Genomic DNA, 9,367 nt, shown 5'->3' on the forward strand with positions numbered 1-9,367 from the left:
AACCTTGTGATCTGCCTGCCTCGGCCTCCCAAAGTGCTGGGATGACAGGCATGAGCCACCGCGCCCGGCCAATAAGCATTTTTAAAATGTGTTTATTGTTCTTTTTATCTCACATATCGTCTACCGTGTTTCACTGTAAAATGGCTAGTGCCGCAACAGCCAAAAGCCAGCAAGTTCTTGATATTGCAACTACCAGGTGCTGGACTCTCCTTGTGCCTGGGTTCCCAAATGACCACGGAGAGCAGAACCCCTTTTGACCCTCACAGGACATGTAGCCAGAAGAAGAAACATGCTTTCATTGTGATAAGGCACTGGAATTTCTAGGGTTAATCTGTGACCTCCGTGTAGCCTCGCCTATCCTGAGAAAGTCAGGATCATGATAAAAACTCACATTAGTTGGGCTTTTTAATGTTTTTTAACAGCTGCATGAGTTACGAACATGCTGAGAGACAGCAGCCACAGTAAAAGGCCCTGTATGACAGGGGTCAGGACCCTGACCCCAGCCCCAGCTGAACCTACTACTTGCTGTGTGATCTCAATCACCCATTATATTTTATTGTAACGTAGACTTGCTCATTGTTTTCCTCTAACAAGTGAGAAGAGAAGACTAAATTAGCTTTACAGAGCCTTCAGGTCTCGCATTCTATGAATGAACTTCTGGCTTTCTGTCTAGGAAGGGACTCAGTACCTATAACTTTCTTTCTGTGGCAGTATGCTTTTTGTTTTTTAAACTTAAGAAAAAAAAACTACTGACTGACAGTTGTTTGGAACCCAACCTATTTATAAGCTTAGGGTTACACTAAGGTTAAAATCTCATTTAATGTCAGGTTACTTATAAATCTTGTGTTTATATGGAAGTTATTCTACCTTAAGAAGCAAATTTTGCTTGTGTGTGTGCCTGGTTTTTAACTGTGCAGTGAACACTCCTGTCATTTAAGCAAATTAAGCACACGAAAAATTTAATTCAATAGAATCTAAAATTAAGGAGCGTTGTTAGTGGGTAAAAGACCAAAGTGCTGATGATCTGATTCAGAGCACCAAGAAGATGCTCTAGAAAGAAACATGAATGAAAAATAATGAAACTAATCTGTCGTCAACGCAATTGAATAGAGACTGTTGGAGAATGTTCCATGTGATAGGGAGGTAATTCTTTTCAGTCCAGAGGACCAAGTTTTGGCTCGATTCTCATGCCATGGAGCTTACAGCGGACTTGAGGAAAATTGTATTACAAGAGACCATACGTGAATGTTTCTGAAAGGGGTATGGGAGAGCCAAGACTCCTTGTTTTAATATGAATTAGGTTTTCATCTCTGGTTTTGGAGTTGCACGCCTGGCTCTTGCTCAGGTTTCCCTCTAACATTTGCCTTGGCTATAGTGCTGAGCTTCAACTACATCAATTAATGTCTCACGCTTTGCCCAATTCATTTCCTGCTTGTCGCCTAACATGTTACTTGAATCATTTTCAAATTCTCACTTTTTAACAAACCTATACTTATCCCATGATTGAACACTGGCATAATCAAGCCATGTTTGTTCATTCTCACTGCTTAGACCGGTGTTTGGGAAAATGAATACCTTTTAGTTTTGAACAGCAGATAAAAATGCAAATTTGTGCAGGCTGATTTTGTCATAAATACTGATTACCATTCCCTGGTTGAGTTACCTGAGCCATATATTAAACACACACACACACACACACACACACACACACACACACAAATAGGTCAGTTTAGAATTAAAATGAATAATTAAAATATCACCTTCTTGTAGTTTATACTATGTATAAAATACATACTTTCTAAAACTCATCTATATTTTATAAAAATGTATGTAAAACAAGAAAATTAAATCTAATTAGAATGACATTTTTCAAATCATTGATGAATTTTCCTTTTCGCCTTTCTCTCTTCATGCCCTTTTATGTTGGTCAGCCCAAAGCCTCCATGTGTCTAGGAGATTAGTATTTATTACAGAAAGCATTAATGAGAAAGAATGAGGCAATATTCAGCATCTGACATTCACAGGAGTTTACAGACAAGAGGCTTGGGGGCCAGGCACTGCTGAGAGGGAAAGGGTTTCCTAATCCCTTTCCCTCCTTCTTTGCCATATTTACCACAGAGCTGGAAGAACCATGCTCTTTCTGTCCTGTAGTTCAGGGTAGATCTTCTTTCCACCCGAGAGTTAGAAGCCCTAAACTTGCTGCTTTAATGTATAAGGAAGATATGATTTAGGGGAAGTAAAAGAAAAGCCTGCTCCTTTCTGGTCCCAAGAAATGGTTGGAAGAAGAAACAAAAACAAGGAGAGGCATGAGACCCTCAAATGCATCTGCCCAACTTCCTCCTCGGCCCAGAGATGAGCTAAGGTGAGAAGTCAAGGAGAGTAAGGCAAGAGACACAGGATTCCTCCCACCAGCTTCCATCACACTTGGGTTTCAGAGAGGATTCCATCTTGAGGGCAGTCTTCAGTGGGTATGCAGCTTCATCTGGCAGCGGGAGGACTTGAGGTTTTACTCTCACAAATTATCATTGATTTTATTAGGAGATAGAAAATTACGGCAATAGATTTGACTGACTGTGGAACTTGAGGGGTTGGGTGCAGTAGGGGTATAGGAAGCTAATGTGACTCAGTAGCAAGGACAACAGGAGGGCTGCCTGGTCTGTGGCCAAATGTAAATCACACCTGATTCAGTTCCTGCCCCAGGCCTGGACTCTGCCATTCTCCAAGACACCTTACTTCCTTCAGCACAAATGTCTATCCTGGGGGTACTTATGGTGGCTGAGTTGGCCATCTATTCTTTTTAATTTCTTTTAATGGAAAAAAACTGGAAAATATATATTTTAAGATGAAATGGATCTTAATTTATACTAAAATTTTGCATTCAAAAGCAGCTCTATAAGATGTTTATTTAATCTCATTCACTTTACATCTTCTTACACTCTGAAAATTCCATCTCTTAATGTCAAAAAAGCTAATTAATTCCTTTGCTCTATCATACCCTATAAAGATACAGTCTCAGAATAATAAACCAGTACTATCATCAAACATTTATGATTTTTTGAGGGAAGCAATTCTTTTGGTCCTTAGGGTTTATCCCCGTGGAGATGGACAGTAGAATTACAGGGTTGTTAAAGTTACTTTGAGTAGTTACTCACTGTGTGGTTACTGTTAGCTGGATACAGAGTTAAGTTCATCTGTTTCACTTTCCTTCTGGTTTGAAGGGTGACATTTTAAAATTTGATTCCTTTTGCATTATGCAAAAGATTCACATTGTTGTAGAATCAGATGTACAAAATAGAGAATTTGCAGAGAATTCTTGATTCCACAACCTTCTTCCTTTCACTTTGGGTAACCTTAAATTTTTCATTTATGACTTCTGCACTTTCAATATAAGAATATATGTGTCCGTATTTATTTCCTTCTTTATATAAATTTTAATCTTTTGTACACAAAGTTCCCCATTTTGCTTTTTTACATAAGTATGTTTTAGAGATTAAGCCAAAAATAGTATACAGAGATATTCCTCATTCCATTGATATATGCAAAACTAAACTAATTTGCCTTATTCAGTTAGACCCCTATTATGGCAAAAGGTAAATGCTTTTATAATTAACAAATTATTGCTAAGATATTGCAAGGTATTGCCACATTCTCCTTCTTGAGTATTGTATAATTTTGCAATCTACCATAAAAGAATGAGGTTCCCTCTTTCTAGACAATCTACCAACATTATTTTAATCTCATGGAGTTGTGCAATATAATAAGTGAGAAACTATGTCCTCCAGCAGTTTTAATTTGCGTTTTGCCTGTTCCAAGCAATGCTTTTCGTATGGCTGAAAGCCATTTATATCTTGTTTTCCCTCAATTGCATGTTTATACCTTTAGCCTATTTTGTTCCATCATGATTGTTGGCCTTTTTCCATCTATTTCTAGAAGCTGTTACATTTTAGAGGGATTCATATTTTGTGAGTATACTGCAAATATTTTTCAACTGTGTTATTTTTCTTTTTATTTTGCTTATGTTTCTATTGTTGTTTTATTTAAATAATTAAGAGGTAATTGCCACACAATAGTGATTGTTTAATGTAATCAAATTGATCAATCTTTTATTTTACTGCTTCTGAACTTTGCAATTTATCAAAAGTTCAGTATCAGGAATAGACTTGTTTTTGTTGTTGTTGTTTTATTTTTAAAATAAAGATGGGCTTTCACCATGAAAACCAGGCTGGTTCTGAACTCCTGACCTCAGGTGATCCACCCACTTCGGCCTCTCAAAGTGCTAGGATTACAGGAGTGAGCCACCACGCCCGGCCACAAATAAGACATTTTATTTGCCACTATTATAAGTCTGAACTTTAAACAGATTCTTGGACTGGTGGTTTATATACATCAGCTTGTTCAACTTTAGCACCTGTCTCATCCCCAGTGGCTTTTCCAGAACTACTGCCTTCACCATGAAGCTCCATGAGTTTTCCCAATTCAAACCTGGGCTTCTTCAGCATTTTTACTTTTCTAACGAAGACATCATGGAGAGGATAAATAGATCGGCAAGCCTGTTCTATGTCTTTCCCAGTGCTGTCTAGAATCAATTTATCGACCGCTTCTTTCAAGTCATTTGTCTGCATCTCTCGGGTCATGATTTCCGTCATCTTCTTCCAGATTTGGCGGACCTGTTGGTGCTGAGCATGAGAGGTCTTCCCTATCTGATTGTGGCGTTTTTTAGTAAAACCAACACAGAACAGACGAAGCAAGTAACCATCGGTAGTCTTGACATCAACATGAGCTTCAATCATTGTCTGCCATTTTTTGACCATGGAACACATTTTGTCATGGGTAAGATCCATGCCATGGAAGTTAGGCAGGCAGTTTTTGCCCTGAGCATCTTCAGTAATCAGCTTGAATTCCCTAAATGCAACTTCATCATTCTGCAAGTCAGCAAGACTAACTTCAAACACTCGACCCTTGAGGCCATCAGATGCAATTTTGGTTCCTTGGGTCCTGGTGACAAGCGTCTTTCCAATATTTCTTATATTGAACATAGCGGGTGCTTTCACATCATACCAATCTTTCTTAGAAAATGGATCAACCACTTTCTTCTTGGCTCCCTTTTTGCCGCCTTTCGTAAGGCGCTTATTCTTGCCAGCCACCATGGTGTTGCTCAGAGAATTAAAAGGTAGGCTTGTTTTTTTAATAGCAAAGCCTTTCAGCAATCCCAATGCCATATCGTAAAATTCCATCTATTACCTACTTGTTTGAGATGCTGCCTTTGTTGTGCTGCTAAATGTCATTATGCACTCAAATCTGTGACAACGTTTTCCATTGCTCAGTCTGTATGAACCAGTATCTAACTTTAATAACAGAGGCTTCATACTATCTTTCAATATTTAGTAGGGAAAAGCCTAACTCCTTGCTTTCATACAAGGTTTTCAAGCTATTCATGCTGATTTCTTTACAGATTAAAGCCACCATAAAGCCTGAATGTATTTTATACAATTTACATGAGATATATAAATCATTTTAGGAATAACTGATGTATTCATAATGTTGCTATTTATAAACATCCTCTTTCCATTTATTTTAATTTCTAATTTTGTGTCTTTCAGGTGTGTTTTATAATTTTCCAGACAGAGAATTTTGAAATTACTCATTAAGTTAATGCCATGGCACATTTTCTGTTTGGCTGTCTTAAACAAAGTATTCCATTCAATTATATTTTCTAGTTGATTTGAGTCTGACTATATGAATATATGAGGCTTTTTGTATCCCAATACTTTACAAAATTTTTATACTAAATTGCCTTATGATTCAAAGTCACTATTTTATTCTTTGAGATTTTCCAAATATATAATCACATCATCTGCAAGTAGAGAGAGTTCTACCTTTTCCTTTCCAATTATTATGCTGCTACTTGCTCTATTTTTATCTAATTGCACTAATTCCTCTAACATGATATAAAATAAAAGAAGGAATGGTAATCTTTTTATCATTTTCCTGAATTTAACAAGAAAGCCTCTAGCATTTCTCGATTAAGTAGGATGAAGACTTTGAGGTTGAAATACACACATATCTCACACCCGCACACACCATGCATATTATAAGTTAAGGAAGTACTCATTAATTTCTACTTCATTTAGTCTTTTTTTCACATGAATGGATGTTAAGTTCTGCCAAATGCATTTTCTGTATCTATGATGAAATCCGTATTGTTTATCTCCCGAACTCTAATAATACAATGAGTCACACAAATGAATTGTCCATTATTGATCCACCCATGCATTTCTGGAATAAACCTTTCTTGGTCATAGTTTCTTAATTTTTTCAGACTGCTGGACCACATTTGCTGATGTCTTATTCAGGATTTTATGTAAATACTAATAAGTGAAGATACTCTGTGATTTCTTTTATGTTGCGATCTTTTTCAAGCTAGGAAGCACAATTATACTCACTTTACAGAAAGAATTTAGAAATTTCCCATCTTTCTTCATACTCCAGTTTTTGAGCTTATCTTCTTTTAACAGTTTGACACATACACTCTGCAAAGTCAGAATGGTAAATCTAGGGGCAAGGGGCTCTTTAACTAATTTCTTTGTTTGTTCTAGTGTAATAACAGTTAACTCTGGAACAACAGGGTTTGAGCCTCACTGGTCTACTTATACACAGATTTTCATCCACCTCTGCTATGCCTGAGACAGTAAGACCAACCCTTCCTCTTCTTCCTCCTCCTCAGCCTGCTCAACATGAAGATCATGAGGAAGATCTTTATGATAACTAACTTCCACTTAATGAATAGCACATATACAGTATTTTCTCTTCCTTATAATTGTCTTAACAACATTTTACTTTCTCTAGCTTACTTGATTGCAAGAATGTGATATATTACACATACATCATGCAATGTATGGGTTCATTGACTCTTCATGTTACCAGAAAGGCTTTCAGTGAATAGTAGTTAAGTCTTGGGGGAGTCAAAAGTCATAGACAAATTTTAGACTGCACAGAAAGGTTGGTGCTCCTAACCTTTGTGTTATTCAAGGTTCAATATAGTTTGTTTACACCAGGGGTCCCCAACCCCCAGGTCTTGAAGGGTACCATCTGTGGCATGCTAGGAATCAGGCCACACAGTAGGAGGTCAGCAGCAAGTGAGCATTACCACCTGAGCTCCAAACCCTGTCAGATCAGCTGCAGCATTAGATTCTTACAAGAGCACAAACCCTACTGTGAACTGTGCATGTGAGGGATCTAGGTTGTGCGCTCCTTATGAGAATCTAATGCCTGATGATCTGAGGTGGAACAGTTTCATCCCCAAATCATCCCCACCCACTTTCTCCCAATCTGTGGAAAAATTGTCTTCCATGGAACTGGTCCCTGGTGCCAAAAATGGTAGGGACTGCTGATTTAGACTATCTGGCTCTACCAAATCAACTTTGGTAAGTTATACACATCTACAACCATCTGATCTTTGACAAACCTGACAAAAACAAGCAATGGGGAAAGGATTCCCTGTTTAATAAACGATGTTGGGAAAACTGGCTAGCCATGTGCAGAAAGCAGAAACTGGACCCCTTCCTGACACCTTACACTAAAATTAACTCCAGATGGATTAAAGACTTAAACCTAAGACCTAACACCATAAAAACCCTAGAAGAAAATCTAGGCAAAACCATTCAGGACATAAGAGTAGGCAAGGACTTCAGAACCAAAACACCAAAAGCATTGGCAACAAAAGCCAAAATAGACAATGGGACCTAATCAAACTCCACAGCTTCTGCACAGCAAAAGTCATTAGGGTGAACTGGCAAGCAACAGAATGGAAAAAAATTTTTGCAATCTACTCATCTGACAAAGGCCTAATATCCAGAATCTATAAAGAACTAAAACAGATTTACAAGAAAAAAACAAACAAGCCCATTCAAAAGTGGCAAAGGATATGAACAGACACTTTACAAAAGAAGACATATATGAGGCCAACAAACATGAACAAATATCATCGCTGGTCATTAGAGAAATGCAAATCAAAACTATATTGAGATACCATCTCACGCCAGTTAGAATGGCAATCCTTAAAAAATCTGGAGACAACAGATGCTGGAGAGGATGTGGAGAAATAGGAACACTTTTACACTGTTGGTGGGAGTGTAAATTAGTTCAACCATTGTGGAAGACAGTGTGGCAATTCCTCAAGGACCTAGAAATAGAAATTCCATTTGACCCAGCAATTCCATTACTGGGTATATATCCAAAGGATTATAAATTGTTCTATTATAAGGACACATGCACATGAATGTTCATTGCAGAAATGTTTACAATAGCAAAGACTTGGAACCAACCCAAATGCCCATCGATGATAGACTGGATAGGGAAAATGTGGCACATATACACCATGGAATACTATGCAGCTATAAAAAACGATGAGTTCATGTCCTTTGTAGGGACATGGATGAATCTGGAAACCATCATTCTCAGCAAAGTGACAGAAGAACAGAAAATCACACTGCATGTTCTCATTCATAGGTGGGTGTTGAACAATAAGAACACATGGACACAGGGAGGGGAGTATCACACACTGGGGTCTGTGGGGGGGAAATGGGGAGGGACAGTGGGGTGCAGGGAGTTGGGGAGGGATAGCATGGGGAGAAATGCCAGATATAGATGATGGGGAAAAAGGCAGCAAACCACACTGCCGTGTATGTACCTATGCAACAATCTTACATATTCTTCACGTGTACCCCAAAACCTAAAATGTGATTTCAACAAATTTTTAAATTAAAAAATAATAATAATTATCAATTTTATTTATGTTGTCATGAAATTTGTTTTAGGCAATGACACCAGGTGAGGCTTGAAAAGCACATTTGGACTCAGGCTTGCTTTCTTGCTGCCGCTGAAACACTGTAACTACCACACAAGTGAACCTGAGCTCCCTGCTGGATTAGGAAAGGTCACATTGGAAAAAAACAAGATACTCAACCCACCAGCCTCCCAGCCATCAGCCAAGAGAGTGAAGCCACCTTAGATCATTCAGACTCTAGCTGACCACAGAGTCCAGCAAAGATCAGCTAAGTCAGCAGAAAACAGAAATAACACAAAGTTAAATCACAGGAAAAAAAAGTTATTACTTGAAGCTGCTAATTTTAGGCTGGCTTGTTACACAGTATCAGCTAAATGATACAGAATTCAACATCAAACCAAATAACAAAATTCTACTCCACTATTTAAATAAACAAGTCACTTGAACAAGACAGTCCCATGCAATCCAGAAAACCCTTTTTGATTAGCTTCTGCAGCCAAATCCAGCGTGGCAAACCCTTCTCTACACCTTTTAAACCACCCTCTATCCCCCACCCTCACCAGTAAACCAAACCTCTGTTCT

The 9,367-nt window shown here is 38.1% G+C and overlaps 1 pseudogene; it reads right to left on the minus strand.

Moving 5' to 3' along the window:
* Nucleotides 1-4,352: 4,352 nt before the first annotated feature.
* On the minus strand, nucleotides 4,353-5,147 carry LOC100398302 (small ribosomal subunit protein eS1 pseudogene; annotated as a pseudogene).
* Between the last annotated feature and the right edge of the window lie 4,220 nt (nucleotides 5,148-9,367).

Source organism: Callithrix jacchus, chromosome 16 (assembly GCF_049354715.1).
Source record: "Callithrix jacchus isolate 240 chromosome 16, calJac240_pri, whole genome shotgun sequence".
In the NCBI taxonomy this organism is placed as follows: domain Eukaryota; kingdom Metazoa; phylum Chordata; class Mammalia; order Primates; family Cebidae; genus Callithrix; species Callithrix jacchus.